Source organism: Eurosta solidaginis, chromosome X (assembly GCF_040869045.1).
Source record: "Eurosta solidaginis isolate ZX-2024a chromosome X, ASM4086904v1, whole genome shotgun sequence".
In the NCBI taxonomy this organism is placed as follows: domain Eukaryota; kingdom Metazoa; phylum Arthropoda; class Insecta; order Diptera; family Tephritidae; genus Eurosta; species Eurosta solidaginis.
Genome location: NC_090324.1, coordinates 165,021,470 through 165,029,998, shown reverse-complemented (window position 1 = coordinate 165,029,998; position 8,529 = coordinate 165,021,470).

Sequence of the window (8,529 nt, the reverse complement as noted above, 5' to 3'; positions counted from 1 at the left end):
TTGACTTAAATTACGAAAAGATTCTAACAAATAAATTTGGTGTATAATTTTCTTCCGATCTGTTTGAATAATATTAATGTATATTTTAAGCTACGCAGATCTATTGTGTTGTGACCACATAAATCGTTCCCGAGATGGTCGGGCCAGCACCTTAATGGTGCTGTGGTACCGGAGCGTACCGGATCTGTATCCCGCAAAGGACCATCACATCGATAACACTCCCCAAAGCCTTCGGGGAGCAACCTTATCGCTACAACAACAACAACAACATTGTGTTGGGTGCAAATAAAAACAAAGATTATTCCACCTTTTAGCTCGACGTTTCGCTAAATTTCCTTTGGCATCTTCAGGAGCGTGACACTGTATTTATTTAGTAAAACAAAAAAACAACAAAGAACACAATCAGATACATATAGATTTAAAATTTAAAATATTGCAAATAAATATTGATTGCATAAAAAAAAAAATTGGCGAAACGTCGAGCTGAAAGGTGGAATAATCTTTGCTTTTATTTGCATTCAACACAATAGATCTGCGTAGTTTAAAATATACATAAATATAAATTTGTGTCTTTTAAAAAAGTGAATTTTTTTTCTACGAATCTGTACGATGTTCAAAAATTACAAAAGCCAAATAGTGCACATGTGCAAAAACAAAACGGTGATGGTTATGAAAATTTATGCGGTAATAATGTGGTTTTTGAAATGGAGAATGAGCCAAAAAAATGATTAAGGGATAAGATAAGAGATTGGTATTTTTTACATAGGCCTACTAGAGAATGCCTTGAGGACCTTCTAGCGATTTTAGTGGGGGAGAATTCAAACGTACTCTTGGGTGCAAAATCGTTTAGTATAGGTCGAGAAAAGCTTCAGTTACGTAAAATATCTTATGGAGTATATTGCCACTTTGGGCTATTAAAGCAATTGCGTAAAATCTTGGCTTTCGCAAACAATGTAGAACAACTTTTAGTAGCCTTTAACATTGACGGTCTACCACTGTTTAAAAGTTCCAGAACTCAGTTGTGGCCAATTCTGGTTAAAATTGCTATTGTGTCCAAAGTGTCAGTGTTTCCAGTAGGTGTTTATATTGTTACAAAAAAAACATTAGATATAAACGAAATTTGTCGGAACTTATACAAGAACTAAAGAGTTTATTTGAAACTGCAGTAGTTGTCGGAGATAAGGTTGTTCTTCTCAGTGTAAGAGCAATTATTTGCGATGCTCCCGCATAGGCGTTCTTATATGGCAAAGCTAGTCATGTGTATAGTCATGGTTGTACAAAATGCAGCCTGTTTAGGTCAGAACCTAAATATTTATATCTATTTTACACGGCCACCCCAATGCATAATTCATTTAGTTGCACATATGTATTTACATAAATACACTTGGGCCGTTCCATTGGTTTATCGAGCTCTGGCTCTGGCTCAAATCTCATTGGAACGATCTGGATCAACTTTATGAGAGCTGGCAGCACTAATATAAAACATCTGTTTTGTAGAAAATAAGAAGAAACGTAAAAAATTTTTTAAGATACTGATAGAATTATTAACATTTAAATAGTTTCGCACGTAAGCAAACTATTTATTTTCCTTACATCATCTTCAAGTTGTTTACTCTTTCAGTGTTTTTGCTTTTAAATATGGCGAGATCTTTTATGTATACACAAATGTACACGTATTTAGTTCAGTGCTACAATGGCTCAACTATATGGTTGGCTCATCTCACCAGCTGATTTTATTTTTTTCATTTCACTGGAGTAGGGATTGTCAGAAGGAGATGGCAAAATTAAAAAGAAACCAACGAATTTACAACAGTTACGTTCCATTGAGACTTGAGCGAGATACGGATAGAAATTTAACATGCAAATGCAACAACAACGTTGTGATCCTGATATTTATCTGGTTCAATTTCTGATCCGTATAGCAGTTCTGTTCGTTTCGTTTTCTGTAGTAGATTTTTTGACAGCTAACCACTTTTGAGTTGGTAGCACTCATAGCTCAACTATATGGTTGGCTCATCTCTACAGCAATAACATACCTTTGTTCACATTAGGGCCGTTCCATTGGTTTATCGAGCTCTGGCTCTGGCTCAAATCTCATTGGAACGATCTAGATCAACTTTATGAGAGCTGGCAGCACTAATATAAAACATCTATTTTGTAGAAAATAAGAAGAAACGTACACAAAATTTTAAGACACTGATAGAATTATTACCATTTAAATAGTTTCGCACGTAAGCAAACTGTTTATTTTCCTTACATCATCTTCAAGTTGTTTACTCTTTCAGTGTTCTTGCTTTTAAATATGGCGAGATCTTTTATGTATACACAAATGTACACGTATTTAGTTCAGTGCTACAATGGCTCAACTATATGGTTGGCTCATCTTTTATATTAGTGCGGCATCATGTTTTATATTAGTGCTGCCAGCTCTCATAAAGTTGATCTAGATCGTTCCAATGAGATTTGAGCCAGAGCCAGAGCTCGATAAACCAATGGAACGGCCCTAATGTGAACAAAAGTATGTTATTGCTGTAGAGATGAGCCAACCATATAGTTGAGCCATGAGTGCTACCAACTCAAAAGTGGTTAGCTGTCAAAAAATCTACTACAGAAAACGAAACGAACAGAACTGCTATACGGATCAGAAATTGAACCAGATAAATATCAGGATCACAACGTTGTTGTTGCATTTGCATGTTAAATTTCTATCCGTATCTCGCTCAAGTCTCAATGGAACGTAACTACTGTCATGCATTGCTAACACGCATGCATACACCCTCATATAGTCACTCACACATATAAGCAGCATAACACGGGTAACTGAGTTTTCCATCGGATAACAAATATCCCTTGGAAAACCCCCGCACTATCTCCGGTCCGACACAACGGAGATCATTTTCTTGTTTTCTGTTCCATTTCAACCACGGAAGAAGAAAGTCGCTTCTGCTGTCACGCCACATCATATACCAAAGGTAAAATATTTTACTAAATTAATACAAAATAAATTAATTATTGCCATCATTCTCTTTATACTAATACAACTATTTGCCTTTTATTTCTTTTTCCATATCCATATATATATATATTCTCCGTGCTACCACGCACCGTGCGAGAATATACACAGCCAGTTTGGGAAAAAATTGGCGCGGTTCTCACTTATGCCACACAAAGACTTTAATCGTCGAAAATACTTGAGTCGTCATCAAAAACAATTGGATAAACATAAAAATTCTCTTGAATTAATCAATTTGGCGATGGTTTCTCAAGTACCACTTGACCCAATGCATTTTTAAGATTTAGGCGTTATGAGAATGATGTTGATGCGTTTAATAAACAACAAAACAAATTATAATATCACAAATGGGGAAAAAGAAAAAAATATCTAATCATCTAAAGTCCTTGCGAAAATATATTCCCAAAGGGTTTGTTCGTTTACCCAGGGGATTTGAGGAGTTGGCGAATTGGAGAGCAACTGAAAATCGCCAATTCCTTTTATATAAAGGAATTTTGGTTTTAAAAACTATGTACACGAAGATTTTTACTATGAGTTTTTATTACTTCACTGTGCTTCTCGTTTTCTTTCCTGCCCTAGGACTTGTCAACAGAATGCCGATAACGCTCAAGTTATGCTCGAACTTTTTGTAGAAACTTTTTAGTAGTTTTCGGACAAGATAGTATTTCTTATAATGTGCACGGTTTACTAAACTTAAGTAATTGCGTTAAGACATTTGGACCATTAACTAGATTCTCTGGTTATCCATTTGTGAACTATTTACATGTTTTGAAACGCTATGTTAAAAAACCGTTCACAATTCTTCAGCAAATTTTTGAAAGAGTTCAACACGAAAATTTTGTTACAGCCGAAACACAAATTAAGTTTAAGGAAAAACGCGGAACTATTTTTAGTCTCACAACTAAACATTTCTTTTTCACTGCTGTGTATCCCAACCATTTCTGCTCCATTCGGCCTTTCATTCCTATAGTAATTACGGGTTTCGATGCAAGAGGAAGGGCAGTCGTTGTAGGTCGAAAATTAAAACATCTTCACCCCTTTTTCACGGAACCATTTAACTCCTTAAAATGATGGGTACCTGCTTAGTTGACCCTACTAATGGTGTGGATGAGGAAAACTTCCAATTAGATAACATTGAATGTAAACTTATCGGGCTGTCTTATAAAGAAAAAGTTCTCCTGCTGCCCATATTACATGGATGTAACTAAAATAATCGTATATAAAATAAAAAATTAAAATAATTAAATGAAATTTTATACATAACAAAAATGAATCAATACTAAATAAAATCGTTACAAATTTATATTAATATAGATACAAAAAAACAAAAACAAATATTTGAAAATAAACGTTAAATAACATCAATAACGAATATTAACTGAAGGATATATAAAATGCAACACTTTAATGCAAACCAAAGCTTACCCACCCAATGTAAGTATAAGAATTCATATATTTTTATGTACATACCTATGTAGGTGTAAACCAGTACATACCTATGTAGGTATAAAATAATTAAATGTTATTTCAAACGTTATTTTTTAGATTACATCGAGACCAATCCTTGCCGAAATTGCACTAATCTGAGGACGCTTTTTGAAGAGAAATTTCAGCATTTGACAGAAATACTACAGGAACTGAAAGGTAAAAATTGCTGTTGTTAAAATAATTATGTGTATGTGCATGTGTTGTTTGTGTATACTTATATTAGATACTGTAGTCTCGCAAAACGTAGTTACTATGGAAGCTTTGGCAACTCAGAAAGTGTTGTCAGAACGGCTTTTGTGACAGGAAAATGACAATGACGATGTCAGAAAAGCTTTTCCCATTAAAAACATGGATGAGATGGATCGTCTTAATAGTGCCATAGCGGAGGGATACCGAGCTATTTATGTAAGCGTACTTTTTTTACCGTGACATTTTAGCATATGCTGTAATTATACCTTTTTTCTTTTGTAGACAAAGGTTATGAAATCCCTTATTAAGGGCCGGCTTGCAAAAACGTTGGTGCAAGTAATGTCCAAAGACGTCATAATTAAAATTCATATAGACGTAGTGCACGGTAAAAAACACTTTTTAAGCACTTATTCGAAACACTTAAAGGTAATTAAAAAATTACTTGAAGTATTAGTGATTATTAGTTTATATGTTCTTGAGCCCATTAAGTACAATTTCTTTTCCAACAGAGGTAATTCGTACAGTATCGACCGAAGATCCCGAAATTTCTTAACGGACTGCTATGAAAGTTATTAAAAAATGCCATTTCCATGCCTTTCATATTAAAAATAAAAATAAAACATAATTGTTAAACTGTACTAACTTAAATGTTTGTTAATATTTATTACTTTCGTTATGAATGTTTGCACAATATTTAAATTTATAAAAAACAAATGTAGAAATTGTTATTAAAAACCTTGTAGTACTTTTTTACGGTTGGGTGGCAATAAAATCAGCTAAGAGCTATAGAAAGAGGTTTCACTATAAGCTAATTACAACTAGTCGACTTCAAGCTATGCCGAAGTAGTCAGCTAAAAGCCATATCGAAGCTGTCTGACTAGAAATATATTTTAAAAAGCTAACTAAACTTTATAATAACATAATTGGTTTAAAAGAAGTCAAAAAAAATTGTTATCTTCAAAATAAAACAAAAACTTATAAGATACGAGGAGTGGAACTAAAGATATAGCATTTTGAATGTGGGCAATTTTGCTTACCCATCGAATCTGAGTACATCCAGATCACTGAAAAAAATTTTTTTTCGAGGAAATCCTGATATATGTGTTGACTTAAATTGCGAAAAGATTCCAACAAATACATTTGGTGTCTTTTAAAAAAGTGAATTTTTTTTTTCTACAAATCCGTACGATGTTCAAAAATTACAAAAGCCAAATAGTGCACATGTGCAAACACAAAACGGTGACGGTTATGAAAATTTATGCGGTAATAATATGGTTTTTGAAATGGAGAATGAACCAAAAAAATGGTTAAGGGATAAGATAAGAGATTGGTATTTTTTACATAGGCCTACTAGAGAATGCCTTGAGGGCCTTCTTGCGATTTTAGTGGGGGAGAATTCAAACGTACCCTTGGGTGCAAAATCGTTTAGTATAGGTCGAGAAAAGCTTCAGTTACGTAAAATATCTTATGGAGTATATTGCCATTTCGGGATTTTAAGCAATTGCGTAAAATCTTGGCTTTCGCAAACAATGTAGAACAACTTGTAGTAGACTTTAACATTGACGGTCTACCACTGTTTAAAAGTTCCAGAACTCAGCTGTGGCCAATTCTGGTTAAAATTGCTAATGTGTCCAAAGTGTCGGTGTTTCCAGTTGGTTTTTATAATGTTAAAAAAAAAAACATTAGATATAAACGAATTTTTATCGGAAGTTATACAAAAACTAAAGAGTTTATTTGAAACTGGAGTAGTTGTCGGAGATAAGGTTGTTCCTCTCAGTGTAAGAGCAATTATTTGCAATGCTCCCGCAAAGGCGTTCATATGTGGCATAGTTAGTCATGTGTATAGTCATGGTTGTACAAAATGCAGCCAGGTTGGGAAAAAATTGGCGCGGTTCCCACTTATGCCACACTTTGACTTTAATTGTGGAAAATACTTGAGTCATCATCAAAAACAATTCGATAGACATAAAACTTCTCTTGAATTAATCAATTTGGCGATGGTTTCTCAAGTACCACTTGACGCAATGCATCTTTTAGATTTTGGCGTTATGAGAAAGATGTTGGTGCATTTAATAAACAACAAAGCAAATTATAATATCACAAATGGGGAAAAAGAAAAAATATCTAATCATCTAAAGTCCTTGCGAAAATATATTCCCAAAGGGTTTTGTTCATTTACCTAGGTGATTTGAGGAGTTGGCGAATTGGAGAGCAACTGAAAATCGCCAATTCCTTTTATATGCAGGAGTTTTGGATTTAAAAAACTATGTACACGAAGATTTTTACTATGAGTTTTTATTACTTCACTGTGCTTCTCGTTTTCTTTCCTGCTCTAGGACTTGTAAACAGAATGCCGATAACGCTCAAGTTATGCTCGTACTTTTTAGTAATTTTCGGACAAGATAGTATTTCTTATAACGTGCATGGTTTACTAAACTTAAGTAATTGCGTTAAGATATTTGGACCATTAACTAGTTTCCTTGGCTATCAATTTGGGAACTATTTACATGTTTTGAGACGCTATGCTAAAAAACCGTTCAAAATTCTTAAGCAAATTTTTGAAAGAGTTCAACACGAAAACTTTGTTACAGCCGAAACACAAATTAAGTTTAAGGAAAAACGCGGAACTATTTTTAGTCTCACAACTAAACATTTCTTTTTCACTGCTGTGTGTCCCAACCATTTCTGCACCATTCGGCCTTTCATTCCTATAGTAATTACGGGTTTCGATGCAAGAGGAAGGGGAGTCGTTGTAGGTCGAAAGTTAAAACATATTCACCCCTTTTTCACGGAACCATTTAACTCCTTAAAATGATGGGTACCTGCTTAGTCGACCCTACTAATGTTGTGGATGAGGAAAACTTCTAATTAGATAACATTGAATGTAAACTTATGGGGCTGCCTTATAAAGAAAAAGTTCTCCTGCTGCCCATATTACATGAATGTAACTAAAATAATCGTATATAAAATAAAAAATTAAAATAATTAAATGAAATTTTATACATGGCAAAAATGAATCAATACTAAATAAAATCGTTACAAATTTATATTCACCCCTATTCTGCATTTCGATTACGTTCCCGTTCTACGCTCCGCTCAAATCGAAGTTTGGTATTCTGCATTACGACGTAATCGTAACGAGAAGAGGAAGAGCAAATGAGTTTTCGAAAGCAGCTGTTTGTACGGAATGTGTGAACATTGGAACAAAATAAATTAAAGACAATTTGTAAAAAACACTCAAAAACGTTTATATTTTATTATCCAAGCCATTTTGTACAAAAAAAGGAATAGAATATATTGCCGCAGTGTTATATTTTTTTGAGTGAAGTGCTTTCATAATTGTAAGTGTGTTTTTGTCGTTCTTTTGGCCAATTCCCTGCCGTGACCACCAAGTTTTGTTAAAACGGATTCCTGCACGAATATAGCTGACATTTTCTGAATTTTATGGATGCTAGTTTCATTGCAGTGGCCTAAAATACTCTATGAAGATTTATTTGTTCTTTCCGCAAGGATTGTTTACGTTTTCGCTTCAACTTCCTCTACTCCGGCAGCTTGCTTTGGCATATACATAACTGGACCCAACGAACAAACATAAATACCCCAGCGGGTTAGGGGGTCAGAATATTCACGCGGTAGGTATGTCTGTCGTAAGATTCAAGGGGCTGTGTAACGCAACTATTCAGGTTGCCAGCGCAATATACAGCTTCTCCAAACCCAATTGTCAACCTTATCTATCCGCGGCCACTCCTGTTTCACTAACAGACGAGGCTCTGGCGACCCCAAGCTCCTCATGGAACTTGGGGGTGGGGAGGGAGAGGATGACCTGAAGGTTTAATGTG